This window comes from Protopterus annectens, chromosome 6.part0 (genome assembly GCF_019279795.1).
Source record: "Protopterus annectens isolate FY-2018-M chromosome 6.part0, PAN1.0, whole genome shotgun sequence".
NCBI classification, from domain to species: domain Eukaryota; kingdom Metazoa; phylum Chordata; order Ceratodontiformes; family Protopteridae; genus Protopterus; species Protopterus annectens.
Genome location: NC_056737.1, coordinates 982,687,195 through 982,702,468, shown reverse-complemented (window position 1 = coordinate 982,702,468; position 15,274 = coordinate 982,687,195). Strand labels below are relative to the sequence as shown.

At 47.7% G+C, this 15,274-nt stretch overlaps 1 protein-coding gene across 1 annotated transcript in view; it reads left to right on the top strand.

Annotated features, from left to right (window-relative positions):
• Nucleotides 1–15,274, top strand: part of YLPM1 (YLP motif containing 1) — a gene marked incomplete in the record, with an annotated part of 1,534,972 nt that overhangs the window by 170,850 nt on the left and 1,348,848 nt on the right.

Genomic DNA, 15,274 nt, shown 5'->3' with positions numbered 1-15,274 from the left:
CAGTCATGCATGCCATCGAGGCCTTTCGACAACAACTTCAGCAAGGCCATCTGCTAATACGGACAGACAACACCACTGTCATGTGGTACATAAACAAGCAGGGGGGCACCCATTCTTACCCCCTTTGCAGACTGACTATGAATCTTTGGGAAAAATCACTGAGCTTAAACATACAGTTGCAATCCCAGTTTGTTCCAGGCAAAGACAATGTGCTGGCGGACAGCCTAAGCAGGAATTTCCTAGACCCCCACGAGTGGAGGTTGCATCCAGAAATCTTCATAAGGCTCACCTCGACATGGGACAGGCCAGAAATAGACCTATTTGCCTCCCACCTCAATCATCAGCTACAAAAGTTCTGTTCAAGGACATATCATCCACAAGCATGGAAAACAGATGCTCTCTCATTCAACTGGAACTTCCTAAAGATTTATGCATTCCCACCTCTGCCACGGATGACCACAGTACTACTAAAGATCAAAGCAGAGAAGCCAAAAGGGATCTTAATAGCTCCAGACTGGCCAAGACAACACTGGTATCCACTACTACGGAGCATATGCCACAACAAAAAATGGGCCCTTCCCCAATGGCCCCATCTTTTGACTCGAAACAACTTCAAGACAGTACATCCCAACATTCAGACGCTCCAGCTAACAGCTTGGGAGATTCCATGAATAACCTCAATCTATCTCTCTCCAAGGAAGTTCAGCGGATATTAACAGAAGCCCGCAGACCATCCACCAGAAAGGTTTATTCAGCAAAATGGTAGAGATTCAGCATTTGGAATACCAGCAAGGGTCATGATGCATCATTATTGAACATCCCACTCATCCTGGAATACTTGGCAGATATGCTACAGAATGGACTCTCATATTCTTCTATAAAAATACATGCTTCAGCTATTTCAGCTACATACAACACTGATCCACCTGTTCTCACATCCTTTGTTAAGGCAATTTCTTAGAGGAATCAAGAATATCAAGCCACCAAGAAAGGCCCCAGTACCAGCTTGGGACCTCAACTTTGTCCTAGAAAAACTGACTCTACCCCCCTTTGAGCCAGCAGCTTCTGTGGACTTGCAATTCCTCTCATGGAAGACAGCTTTCCTGTTGGCAATTACCTCAGCAAGAAGGGTTTCGGAATTACAGGCCCTAATGGCAATACCACCGCTCATTACCTTTCATAGAGACAGGGTCTCCTTATGAACCAACCCTAGTTTTCTGCCAAAAGTGGTATCTAGGGTTTCTTTGAATCAAGCAATTCACCTGCCTACTTTCTTTCCCAATCCTGAGAACAAAGGGGAAAGACTGTTGCATACCTTGGACATTCACAGACAACTTCGCTACTACCTGGACAGAACCAAGGCCAATAGGAAGTCTGATCAGCTTTATGTAGCTTACGCCCCTGGAGTACAAGGGAAAGCAATTTCCAAACAGACTATCTCAAAATGGATTGAACATTGCATCAGATTGTTATTCCTTCCATGGAAAGAGTGTACCAGCCAATATCAGACCACACTCTACCAGAGCTACAGCCACCTCTACAGCATTCTTAAGAGGGGTGCCTACAAAAGACATTCTAGAAGCTGCTACATGGAGCTCCGTGCATACATTCTCCAAACACTACAACCTTCCTTTATATTCCAGATCCAGAGCAGGCTTTGTTTCGGCAGTCCTGCAGGGATTGATAGCTACACCATCCTTTTCTTAGTGCTTCCACCTCCCCCAGCTAAGCTATGGTATTCAACCCATATGTTATGACTGCAGTTGCATTCTTGAAGGACATAGTACAGTTTTGTACCTACCATAAATATACATGTCCGATAGATATGCAACTGCAGTCGGGTTTTCCCTCCCTCCTTCCCCTCTATTCCTTGGGTCCACTCCTCTCCCTGTTATCCTAGCTGGGGATATCTGTTATGGTGTATCTGTTTATTGCTTATTTATTTGTCTGTAAACCTGTTTTGTCTTCCAAATTGATTACAGCCTTCCTTGGAGGGCACCTGGCATCTGGGGCAAGAAACACTGAAGAAGATGGCATCGGCTGATGCTTATGTACTCCTGCCACTGTGACGGAGAGAAATGCGACATCAGCCGATGTCGGACCCAGACTTTAGAATCCGGCCGACTGAGGGCTGCCTGAGGCAGGACAACCCATATGTTATGACTGCAGTTGCATATCTATCGGACATCTACATTTATGGTAGGTACAAAACTGTACTTTTTTCGGAACGGAGACCTTCGGCTCTGCCTGACAGGGGTGCCTTTCAGGTCATGAGGAGCGTGTTAGAACCTGGTTCTAATCCACAGTCGGCTCCTTCTGCCCTTCCCTCCATGGTGCCTCCGGTGATTTCTACTCACTCTCTTGTCCCCGACCGTAGAGAGCCAGCTCCTCAAGTTTCCCCTGTGGGGATCTCCTCCTCTTCCGAGGCCTCTCCTGACCCTGTAGAGAGCCCCCTAGGAAGAGGCAGTGTAAGAGGAAGCACATTGACTCCCCTGAGTCTGTCACCTCTGACTGATTTAGAGGATTCTGAAGGTTCCCCCTCTGAAGATGTCTCCTTTGCAGACATCCTTGAAATCTTAAAACAGAGGGGGAATTGGCCAGCCCTCAACCCTTCAGAGGCGTTTGGCTCTCGCCCTTCCACCTCCTGGGTGTCCCCTCCCTTTGACCCCCTTATGCAAGTGGTGGCAAAGAAGGCTTGGGCGGCTCCTGACTCAGTGGAGCCCACCCCCAGGAGACCATCTAAGTTCATCACGGCCCCCAAAAACAAAGAATTTCTGACCAAGGGCGTCTCTGTTGATGCTATGGTGGTGGCTGCAGCTACCAAGAAGGAGCTAGCTGATCCTTCGGTACCTGTTCATCCTCCTAACAAGGAGTCTAGGTCGATGGACAGGTATGGGAAGCGGATGTTCTCGTCAGCGACCTTTACAATGAAATCACTGAATTACCTGTGCCATTTTACTCGACTTCAGAGGGATTTACTCAAGGAAGCGAGTGAAATGCCGAAGGACCCAACAGCTGCGGGTTTTCAGGATAGGATGAACTCTCAGCTGGCTACCCTTAATTCTATCACCAACTCCTCCATGCGCTTCCTTTCATATGCGGCTGATGGAGCAAGTAGAGCAGCAGGTACAGGTGTAGCCTTGCGTAGGCACGCCTGGATGCGGCTTTGTAACTTTGCGGACCCCTTTAAGGCGTCTTTCACTAATTCCCCCTTTGATGGATCATCCCTCTTTGGTCCTCAAGTGAAGGAAACCTTGACTAGGTGCGAGACTGATGGCAAAACTCTTTCTGCTGTCTGAGTCCGTTTTTCAACTCCTCCTAGACCTTACCCCAAAGGTCAGAAGGGGGGAAAGATGTGGTTCCGGAAACAATCTCAAGGAGACTTGCCTGACGCACAGAGTCGATTCCCCTCTAGAGGCAGAGGGGAACAACAATGGTGGATGCGCCCAGAGGCAGAGGGGCCCAGAATCAGGGCAGTCGAGAATCTTTTTCCGACAAGCCCTTTCAGCATCCCTGAGGTGTTGCCCGACTGTCCACCTTCGGAGGCAGTCGGGGGAAGGTTGTCACTGTACCCAAAAGCCTGGCTATCCCTAACTCAAGACAAGTGGGTACAGTCTATCATTTCCGAAGGCTACAGAATTCCCTTTCTTTTCGTTCCGAAGCTGTCCAACAAATCCCTTCCAGACGTTCCACACAGTCAAAGGGAACAAGCAACATTAGAAATTTCAAAGCTGCTCGCAAAAAGAGCCATTCAACCAGTGCCAACAGACCAGGTAGGATCCGGAACCTACTCCAAATTCTTTTTGGTTCCAAAGAAAACAGGGGTCTGGAGACCCATTTTGGATCTCAGCAACTTGAATAAGTTCGTCAAGAAAACAAAGTTCCGGATGGTCACGCTGCAGTCCATTCTTCCCCTCTTGGAACGGGACAACTGGATGTGCTTTATATATCTCCAGGATGCGTACTATCACATCAAAATGAATCGACGCTCCAGGAGATTTCTCCGCTTCAGGCTGGGAACCAGTCATTTTCAATTCAGAGCCCTGCCCTTTGGTCTCACTACAGCCCCCCAAGTGTTCACCAAATGCATGGCAGTGGTAGCTTCTCATCTGAGACGTCAAGGATTCCAGTTGTTTCCTTATTTAGACGACAGGCTCCTTACAGCCCCCACCAGGCATCTCTTACTCCTCACCAGAGACTACACTTTTCGCACATGTCAGGCACTAGGCATCTCAATAAACTACGAAAAGTCTGTCTTGTCGCCTTGTCGTGTTATTACTTTCATAGGCGCAAATCTAGACACAGTCAAGATGTCAGCCAGACTCACAGAGCAGAGGATAGCAGACATTCACAAACAGGTCTTTCTTCTTTTACAGAACAACAAAGTCAAGGCCAGACAGGTCCTGAAAGTCTTGGGAATTATGGCTGCAGCCATCCCTCTCCTACCATTAGCCCGCTTCCACATGAGGATTTTACAATGGATGCTCTTCACACAATGGTCTTATCAAAGCCTTCCAATGTGCCATCCTATTCGGATAACTCAATCGTGCAAGAGTCATCTCTCTTAGTGGATCTCATCCCCTCAACTCCTCCTAGGGAGACCTTTTGTCCCTCCTCCGGTTGCTACAGTGACAACGGATGCCTCCCTGATCGGGTGGGGGACATTTCCAGGGCAGGACAGTCCAGGGCATGTGGCAACCGTTCGAGTGCCACTTGCACATAAACGTTCTAGAGATGAGAGCAGTGCTTCTAGCGTTGCAAGCCCTAAAAGACTCTCTTCCCATAGGAACTATAGCAATCCAAACAGACAACATGTCTGTACTGTGGTACATCAACAAACAAGGCGGAACCAGGTCTTACCCCCTATGTCGAGAGGCACTCAGACTATGGCAATGGGCGATCTCTTCTCAGCGATTTCTGTTAGCAACGCACATTCCCGGGAAATCCAATGTGATTGCGGACAAATTGAGCAGAGCTATTCTCATGCCTCACGAGTGGTCTCTGAACAACTCGGTGTTGGAGAAAGTTTTTCAAAAGTGGGGCAGGCCTTGCTGCGACCTTTTCGCTACTCCCCAAAACAGCAAGTGCGATGATTTTTTCACCCTCTTTCCCCAAACAGGCCATCCCAGCAGAGACGCTCTAGTGCACGTTTGGCCCCGGGGACTTCTCTATGCCTTCCCCCCCTTCCCACCGATATCCCAGCTGATAAAGAAAGCCATCGCTCAGGAAGCTTCTATGATCCTCATTGCCCCTTACTGGCCTCGACAAATTTGGTTCCCCTTTCTCCACCGTTATCTGTTGGAACAACCTTGGCATCTGGACCCAGTTCCAGACCTTTTGACCCATCAGTCGGGTCAGTTGCACCACTCCCTTCCCTCTCTGAATCTCACAGCTTGGTTCCTCCTTGGTACATAAACAAGAAGGGGGGGGTGCACATTCTTACCTCCTCTGCAGACTAGCCATGGCATTGTGGAACACAGCCTTGAGCTACCAAGTGCACTTACAAGCTCATTTCCTGCCAGGAAAATTAAATACACTGGCAGGCGGACTAAGCAGAAACCTCATGGACCCACACGAGTGGAAACTGGAACCAAGGATTTTCAGCATGTTGACAAGCAAATGGGGGAGCCCAGATATAGACCTGTTTGCCTCTCCCCAGAACTACCAATTGGACAAATTTTGCACAAGGACTCCTACAAACAAACCTAGAAAAGTGGATGCTATGTCCTTCAGCTGGAAAAAACTATCAGTCTATGCCTTCCCTCCTCTGCTCTCCAAAGTACTACTAAAAATCAAACGGGACCAAACCATGGATGATTTTGATTGCTCCAGACAGGCCGCGCCAACACTGGTACCCCCTTCTGCGCAGTGTGTCACTTATTTCCGTGGCACCTGCCTCTGACTTCTTCCCCTCTGTCTCAGCAGGAGAACCAGATTCTGCACCCTAAGCTTCTAACACTGAACCTTGCAGCCTGGTTAATTACTTGATCTCTCTTTTTTCCATCCCTCAGCAAACCTGTTATGGATATCATTTTAGAGGCAAGGAGGCCTAGTACCAGAAGATTTTATGCTGAAAAATGGAAAAGATTCTGTGCCTGGAACCAATCTCAAGGCATGAGCACAGCAGCACCCAATTTACCTCAGATTTTACAAAACTTAACTGAGATATTTCACATGGGCCTGTGTTTTTCCTCCTTTAAAATCCACACCTCAGCCATTTCAGCTCATTATAACACAGAACCTCTCCTCTTCTCTCATCCACTGCTCAGGCAGTTCCTCAGAGGGTCCAAAAATATGAGACCACCCAGGAGACCTCCAACCCCAGCCTGGGACCTTAACTTTGTTTTGGAGAAACTCACTCTACCTCCTTTCGAGCCAGCTGCTACTGCAGACTTAAAATGTCTTTCTTGGAAAACAGCTTTCCTTTTAGCAGTCACTTCAGCTAGAAGGGTATCTGAATTACAGACCTTTATGGCAGTGGAGCCTTTCATCATCTTTCATGCGGACAGGGTGTCCCTCAGAACCAATCCATCCTTCATGCCCATGGTGGTATCCAGTGTGGCTCTTAATGAGTCCATTCATTTGCCAACCTTCTTTCCCAATCCACAGAACAAAGGGGAACGGATACTGCATTACTTAATGTGCACAGACAACTTAGATTCTACTTGGGCAGGACTAAACCTCAAAGGAAATCTGAACTGCTGGTGGCATTTGCTGCAGGGGCAGAGGGAGAAGCTATTTCAAAGCAAACCATTTCTAAATGGATAGGGCATTGCATTCATTTCTTCTATAAGCCCCATGGAAAACCTATCCCCCAGGGGATCAGACCTTACTCCACCAGGGCTGCATCTATCTCTACAGCCTTTCTCAGAGGCGTCCCTACCAGGGACATCCTAGAAGCTGCTACCTGGAGTTCTGTACATGCTTTCACCAAGCATTATCATTTGCCAATTTTCTCTGTCCAGGGCTGGCTTTGCCATTACAGTCTTGCAGGGCCTTATAGCTGGTCCTAATGCTATCTAAATTCCTCCCCCCAACCATAGCTTTGGGAATCTACCCAAATGTAATGACTGCAACAGTGAAACACGAAGAACATAGTACAGTTGTGTACACTTACCATAAATGTAGATGTTTGAGTGCATTCATTGTTGCAGTCCTGATTACCCTCCCTCCAGCCCCCTAACTTCTTTTGGCTATACCTCTCCTTTACTATGCTTAAAAGCCTTTTTGGTGTATTTGCTTTTTTGTTGGTGTATCATTATGCTTTTATATTTAATTGCTTCCCATTAGGGGGGCACTTGACATCTGGGGCAACATCTGCTGCATGTTTATACCCCTGATGACCTGACGTCATGGAAGAAGGGACCGCAGCCGACGCAGGACCCAAGACTTTGTTAATCAGGCCGACTGAGGGCTACCTGCAAGCAGATAACCTAAATGTAATGACTGCAACAGTGAATACACTCTAACATCTACATTTATGGTAAGTGTACGCAACTGTACTTTCTCTGCACTTCCCTTTGGCTTATTTACTGCGCCCTGGGTATTCAGAGTGCCTGGCTCCAGCCATTGCTTACTGCAGGCAGAGAAGTATTCACATTTACCCATACTTTGGACGATTGCTTGATTCAGGCAGACAGTCCGGAGTTGCTACTTAAGCACCTGACGTAAAGAGGCTACTAACTTCTGTGGGGTATGCCATAAACGAAAAGAAATCGCATCTGGTACCCAGCCAAAAGATTGGATTCCTTGGTGCAAGGTTGAACACAACTTCCCAGATGGCATTCCTCACTCCAGAAAAGCAGGTTTTTTTTGACCACTTATTTCAAACTACTGGCCAACCAAACCCAGCTATGTGCAAGGAAAATACTGCAAGCCGTAGGGTTCATGGCCTCATATATTCTACTGATTCCATATGCAAGACTGCATATGAAGAAACATCAGTGGTACTTAAAAAGTTTCTGGTGTCAACATTCCCAGGACCTGGAAACAGTGAATATTGTCCATCTCGCCTTCGTTCTTGCTGTTTGGGTTCGGAGCTGATCCTCTGATCCGACTCTGCCATCTTCTATAGCTCAAGGGCTGTTTACTGACTCGAGGCTACCCCTTGTCCCACAATGCCCAGTGTCAGCTACCCAGATCTCGTTTGCCCCTTCAGCTGCGAGGTTGATTCGTTACTGGCTCAGGCTTAATATAGATTTTTCTATCATTATATTTGTTCATTCTTAAAAATTTGTCAAGTTTTTGTCTATATATTACTTTATCCCTTCTCGCTTCTTGTGTGTTGTAGCTTTGTTGGCCATCGCTTCGAAACTCGCAGGCCTTCTATCTCCCCTGAACTCATTTAAATTAGAGAGTTCTCCCCCCTTAGGGCAGCCGTTTAAATTAGATGCTCTTTCTGTCCCTTAACAAAAAAAAAAAAAAAAAAAAAAAAACACTGTTTCTTAGTTTTGTAGTATAGACTTTTGTTGTTGTTGTGGTTGTTAGTAAAAAAGTCTAAAGATACCAAGGTATCCGGCTTCAAAAAGTGTGACTCATGCTGTCAGAAAATGTCTGACAGGTGGGCACACTAGTTGTGTATATTGTTTGGGAGCTGTTCTCCTGCAGGACTCCTGTTCTAGATGTCATTCTTTTAGTCCAAGGGTCCTGCAGGAGCGCAAAAACAAATTAATCCTTCGGGAATTATTGAAGCCTCAGGAGTCTCTGGCTAAAAGTACTCAGCCAGCGAAATCCCCGAAGTCTGTCAAGCCGTCGGCTCCACCTTCGGAGCAGACTCCTTTACTTGACCAACCAAGTATGTCGGTGCCGGCTGGCACCAAGACAACTTCTTCGTCGGCTTCATCTGCTATTTCGGAGCCGTTTCAGAGCCATAATAGACTGAGGTCTCCGTCCTTGGAGTCCATCCACTCGGCACCTCAGTCACCTTGGCTACACAGTGAACATATAGCCATCATTCTTCTCACTCCTCTCGATTCTCTAGATTATCGGATCATGATGTGGAGAGAGTAGTAAGTAGGTTGCTTAAGTCACAGGCACTGGCAAAAATTCTGTCCAGCCCACCTCGACAGGTATCTGTTCCATCCGCCTCCTATTTCTGTTCCTCTTCCGGATACATTTAGCTCTGAGCTGGAGACCATGGGATCCGCATGTAGTAGAACCATCTGCGCCGATCATCTCTCCTTTGGTTCCGACGTCTGCTCCGATTACCTCGATTATACCTTCTATCGAGGGATCTGGGCATCCAAGCTCTCATCTGCTCCGACAGGGGGAGTGGCATTGGGCCCTTGTCCCCGACCCCGTTCTCCCCCTCGGAGCTTCGGCGCAGGTGAGCTCCCTTCCAACATCGGCCTCGGACCGGTCACCCTCGATGCGGAGAAAGCCTCCTGTTTCTTTGGAGCTGGAACTTTCTGTGCCTAGAGGTCGGGACACCTTCGAGGTCATGCGAAGTGTGCTGTCCCCCGAAACAGCTCTATTGCCAGCTCCATTGGCTCCCCCCCCCCGTGGTGTCTGTTCCAATCTCTACTCCTCTTCCAGACCCCAAGCATAGGGAACCTGTGCCCCAGGGCACTACATTGGGTGATCCCTCTTCTTCCAAAGCCTCCCCTGATCACTCGGAAGAGCCTCCCCAGAAGAAGTGCAAGAGGAAGCACATAGACTTCCCTGAGTCTGTCACTTCAGATACAATGATGAATCGGAAGGGTCCCCAAGGTCCCCCTCTGAAGAAGTTTCCTTTTCGGACATCCTTGAAATGCTTGGAGGAGGGACTGGACTTCCTAGCTCCTACCGAGGACGAGTCTGTATACCTGGACGACCGAGGACGAGTCTGTATACCTGGATGCATTCGGTTCCTGACCTTCCATCTCCTGGGTTATCTCCTCCTTTCGATTCACTCATGTCTGTAGTGGCTGGAAAGGCTTGGTCAGCTCCAGATTCTGTGGAACCTACTCCGAGGAGACCAAAGAAATTTATTACAACTCCTCAGGACAAACAATTCCTCTCCAAAGGTGTGTCCGTTGATGCCATGGTGGTAGCAGCAGCCACCAAGAAAGAGCTGAAATCTCTTCATCTGTTCATCCTCCGGTGTGCCTCAGACGATAGACATATAGAAAGCGAATGTTTGCTTCAGCGACCTTTTCAATGAGGTCCCTGAACTATCTATGCCATTTTACACTTCTTTTAAGGGATCTCCTGAAAGAGCTTGGAGATGCCCTTCAAGATCCTACAGCTGAGGGAGCACCAGCCAAAGTAGCTGATCAGCTTGCGACTCTTAATTCCATAGTCAGCTCCTCCATGAGGCTGATTTCCTTTGCAGCCGATGAAGCGAGCAGAGCCGCAGGGACAGGTGTGGCTCTCGGGAGACGTGCTTGGATGCGGCTGTGTCAGTTTTTCGGAACCCTTTCGAGCGTCCTTCACCAATGCTCCATTTGATGGCTCCTTTCTCTTTTGGCCTCAGGTGAAAGATGCGTTGACCAGATGTGAGCAGGAAGGCAAGACTGTCTCTGGCGTAGGAGTCCGTTTTTCCACTCCTTCCAGACCTTATCCCAAGGGTCAGAAGAGCGGAAAGATGTAGTTCCGAAAATCCCAGGGACCCTTGCCTGACACACGTGGTGATTTTTCTTCCGGGGCAGAGGGGGAAACAACAAGACGCTGCCCTCGTGGCAGAGGGGGACCACAAAACCAGGGTGACAGAAACCTTCTCTGCGTAGCCCTTCCAGCATCCCTGAAGAATTTCCCTACTGCTCACCTCTGGAGGCAGTCGGGGGAAGACTTTCGCTGTACCCAAAAGCCTGTCAAAATATAATAAGAGACAGGGTACTATCCATCATATCCGGAGGTTAGAAAATTCCCTTCCATCAATCCCCCATAGAAACAAAAAAGCCCATTCCAGGTGTCCCACCAATCTAAGGGATCAAGCAGTCACAGAAGTTTCAAGACTGCTAGAATTAAGAGCCATTCAAGAAGTCCCCACAGACAAACTAGGATCCGGAACTTAAGATTCTTTTTAGTACCTAAAAAGACTGGGGACTGGAGACCAATACTGGATCTCAGCAGATTGAACAAATCTGTACAGAAAGAAAAGTTCTGGATGGTGACACTGCAGTCCATTTTCCCTTTTCTGGGTCAGGACAATTGATGTGCTCGATAGATCTTCAGGACGCGTACTACCATATCAAGATGGACAGACGCTCCAGGAGATTCCTTCGCTTCCGGGTAGGGGCCAGTCATTACCAGTTCAGAGCTCTGCCCTTTGGCCTCACCTCAGCCCCCAGGGTGTTCACAAAGTGTATTGCAGTAGTCACGGCTCACCTGAGGCGTCAAGGATTCCAGGCGTTTCCCTATCTAGACAACTGGCTCCTGACTGCTACCACCAGGCGTCAACTCTTAGAGGCACTGGATTATACAATCACATCATGCACTCAACTAGGAATTACAGTAAATTTAGAAAAATCTGCTTTGTTGCCCTGTCAGTCTATCACATACATAGGAGCAGAATTAAACACACAAGAAATGTTTGCAAGATTACCACAGGAAAGAGTTTCCACTATTCGTCTGCAAGTGTTAATTCTAATGCAGAGCAAAAGGGTTCAAGTCAGACATGTCCTCCAAGCTCTAGACTCCATGGCAGCTGCCATTCTTCTTGTCCCATTAGCGCATTTCCACATGAGAATCCTTCAGTGGCTTCTTTTCATGCAGTGGTCTTTCCAGGAACTACCCATGTCTCACATGATCCTAATCACAGAAACATGCAAAAGGCACCTTTCGTGGTGGATGGTCTCCCACTAGTAATTCAGGGCAGATGTTTCATACAACCCCCTCTGGTAGCCACAGTGACCACGGATGCCTCCCTGATGGGGGGGCATTATCTAGGCAGGACAGTCCAAGGCACTTGGCAACCTCACGAGTACCATCCGCATATCAATGTCCTAGAAATGAGAGTGGTTCTCCTAGCGTCGCAAGCCCTTCAAGACTCTCTCCCTTTCAGGACCATTGCAATCCAAACGGACATGTCAGTGGTGGGGTACATCAACAAACAGGGCGGGACCAGGTCTTACCCCTTGTGTCGAGAAGCACTTTGACTGTGGCAGTGGGCGATTTCCTCCCAACGATGTCCTTCAAGGATGCATCTGCAGTCCTTACAAATGGGTTGTCCTGTCGTCAGGCAGCCCTTCGGTCGGCCGGATTCCAAAGTCTGGGTCTGGCTTCGGCTGGTGTCGCACTTCACCCGACGTCATAGCTGCAGTTATTCGGGTATAAAGGCATCAGCCGACGCCATTTTCCTCAGTCTTTCTTGCTGCGTGGCGCCCGAAGCAGAAGCTGTTCAAGTGCCGGTCGGTCAGATCCAGAGATTACTACCGAATACTACTTCGAAGACTTCTAAAAGCTAAGTACCCCGTTGGGGACTCTTTCTTGCCTCAGCCGATGTGAGAGAAAGTTAGTAACTGTTTATCCTGTGGGAAACAAATACCTCATAAAGATTTCCACTCCTACTGTATACATTGCTTAGGCCCAGACCACGACGTAGCAGCTTGTCTAGCCTGCTCTTCTTTTAACCGACAGACGCTCAGACGTCGGTCGGAGTTTGCTGAACAAATTTTCGGCTCTGATTTTGCCTACATTATTCCGTCGGATCCTCCGACAGTGCAAATTGCCAAAAAACGAAAAGAAAAGGACCGACACTCGCGGTCCCGTCCGAAACCGTGATTAAGCAGACTGCGAGTGTCTCGGGTTTCGGCCGAAACCGAGCAAGCGGTTCTTTCTCCAGCTGAAACCATGCCTTCTACCGAGGCCTCTTCTAACCTGGTAGAATCTGCTTCTGAAACTCAGCCTTCTGTTGCGGTTTCCCAGGATTTATCAGACACAATCCCCCTGGATATTTCAACACCTGCACGTGGAGCTGCTAGGCCTCATGCAGCCATGTCTATTAAGGCCTTTGCCAGGGCCAAAGCAGCCAAAGCTTCAAAATCTGTGCCTGCCAAACCACCCCCACACAGGCCCAGCACTAGCTCTCATATGCTATCTTTGGCTGAGGATTTAATCTCTTTAATTCGTGGTTCCAGCCCCATCCAGATAGGTCCTCTCTCCCTCCCCCAGAAAAGAGGCCTAGAGCAGAGCCCCCTGAACCAGTATCCTCTGATGGTTCTTCTGATGAATCAGAACATTCAGAACTTCCTGAGGCTCCTTATTCTCCTTACGAAGACTCTGATGCTGAAGAGTCCATTCCTTCAGCCTCTCCACCTGATGAATTTTCCTTTGGAGAAACATTGCATGCTATGAGGGAACAATTTCAGTGGCAGGGCCAAGATTTTTCAGACTCCAGAAAAAGGCTTAGAACCTTTCTACATTTGCCACAACATAGGCCTTTAGCTTATACCCCCAGTTCTTTCTGTTGTAGATGATGCATTTGATGATGCTTGCTCTGCTCCTGATTCTTTACCTCCGGCTCCTGCTAAACCCGATAGGTTCTACAGGGTCCCGGACACTCACCATCATTTATACAAGGCTCCCTTGGCAGATCCAGAGACCATCGCTCAGGGTCCTAAAGCTGTAGCTGCTACTTCTACTAAAAACCCCCTCCCCTCTGAAAGGGAATCCAGGTCCTTGGAGAGATGGGGTAAAAAAGTGTACACTTCTGCTACCTTGTCAGCTAGGGCTTTGAACTGCCAATTTCATATGATTCAATATCAAGAGTTTATGCTTGACCAGTTAACTAAAAAGCTTTCTTCTGAAGAGTCCTTAGATAAGAAATATGTGCAGGAAATGGTGCATAACATACAGCAGGTTAGTAACCATTCTTTAAAATGCGGCTATGATGCACTGGAGGCTTCCTTTAGATCAGCCATGACTAGCACAGTTATCAGGAGACATGCATGGTTGAAAGAACAGGCATTACCAGACCATGTCAAATCAAAGCTTTTGGATGCACCCATGGACAAGGTCAATTTATTTGGTTCCCCTGCTCAACAGGTGCTAAAAAAGATGGAAGAAAAAGCAAAATCTGTACAAACGGTGAAAGATTTTTTACAGGTTCAACCTCCAAGGTTTAGCAGGAACTGGCCCTCCAAAAATTGGTCCTTTCCAGACTCCTCTAAGGCCCAGAGAGGCAGGAATAGGCGTACAAGAGGCAGAAACCAATCCAGGGGTGCCTACAGGGGACGCCAATGACGCAGCCACCACCACTACAACATCTCAATCACAGTGACTTGACAGTGGCACCGCCTACCAGGGAACAACTAGAAGCACCCTTAGGCGGAAAATTAACATTGTTCTCAAAAAACTGGCACTGCATAACAAGGGAAAAATGGATTTTGCAAACTATAGACCAAGGTTACAGGTTCCATTTCCATACTCTACCAGGGAAGAGAGGAATGCCAAACCTACCACCTTCTCAAAGGACAGAAGCTCTAAAACAAATATCTCAGCTATTAAGAATGAGAGCTGTGGAAAGGGTACCACCTATGGAGCAAGGAAAGGGATTTTACTCCAGACTCTTCCTGGTACCAAGAAAAGAAAACAAATGGAGACCCATTCTAGACCTGTCCGCTTTAAACACTTTCCTTATTGTTCCAAAATTCAAAATGCTGACCCTACAGCAGCTTCTTCCCATGCTGGGCAAGGAGTCTTGGCTGGTAAATCTAGATCTCAAGGAGACATACCTGCACGTCCCCATAAGACCAATTTGCAGAAGATACCTCAGATTTCTTGCAGGATCAGAGCATTATCAATTTTCAGCATTGCCCTTTGGCTTATCTACTGCTCCCAGAGTGTTCACGAAATGCCTGGCATCAGTAATTGCTCATTGCAGGCTTCAGGGAATCCAAATTTATCCCTACCTGGACGACTGCCTGATACAAGCGGACAACAAAAGCAAACTAGCAGAAGACTTACAAAAGGTCATTTACCTGCTCCAAGCCTTGGGATACACAGTCAATATAAAAAAGTCAAGGCTGATTCCATCCCAAAGAATAACCTTTCTGGGTGCAGAGCTGGACACATCAAAACAAATGGCATTCTTAACTACAGAAAAGAAAGAACAACTACCTCTCTACTTCTTGGCATTAACAAAGCAGAACCACCTAACTGCAAGAAAAGTACTGCAAGCTCTAGGCTTCATGGCATCCTGCATAATACTGATCCGTCATGCCAGACTGCATATGAGAAAGCTACAGTGGTATCTAAGGAATTTGTGGTCCCAGCACAAGCACAGCCTAGAAACCAAAATTCCAATAATCCCATGCCTGAAACAAGAGTTCCTATGGTGGGCTCAGGCCTGTCC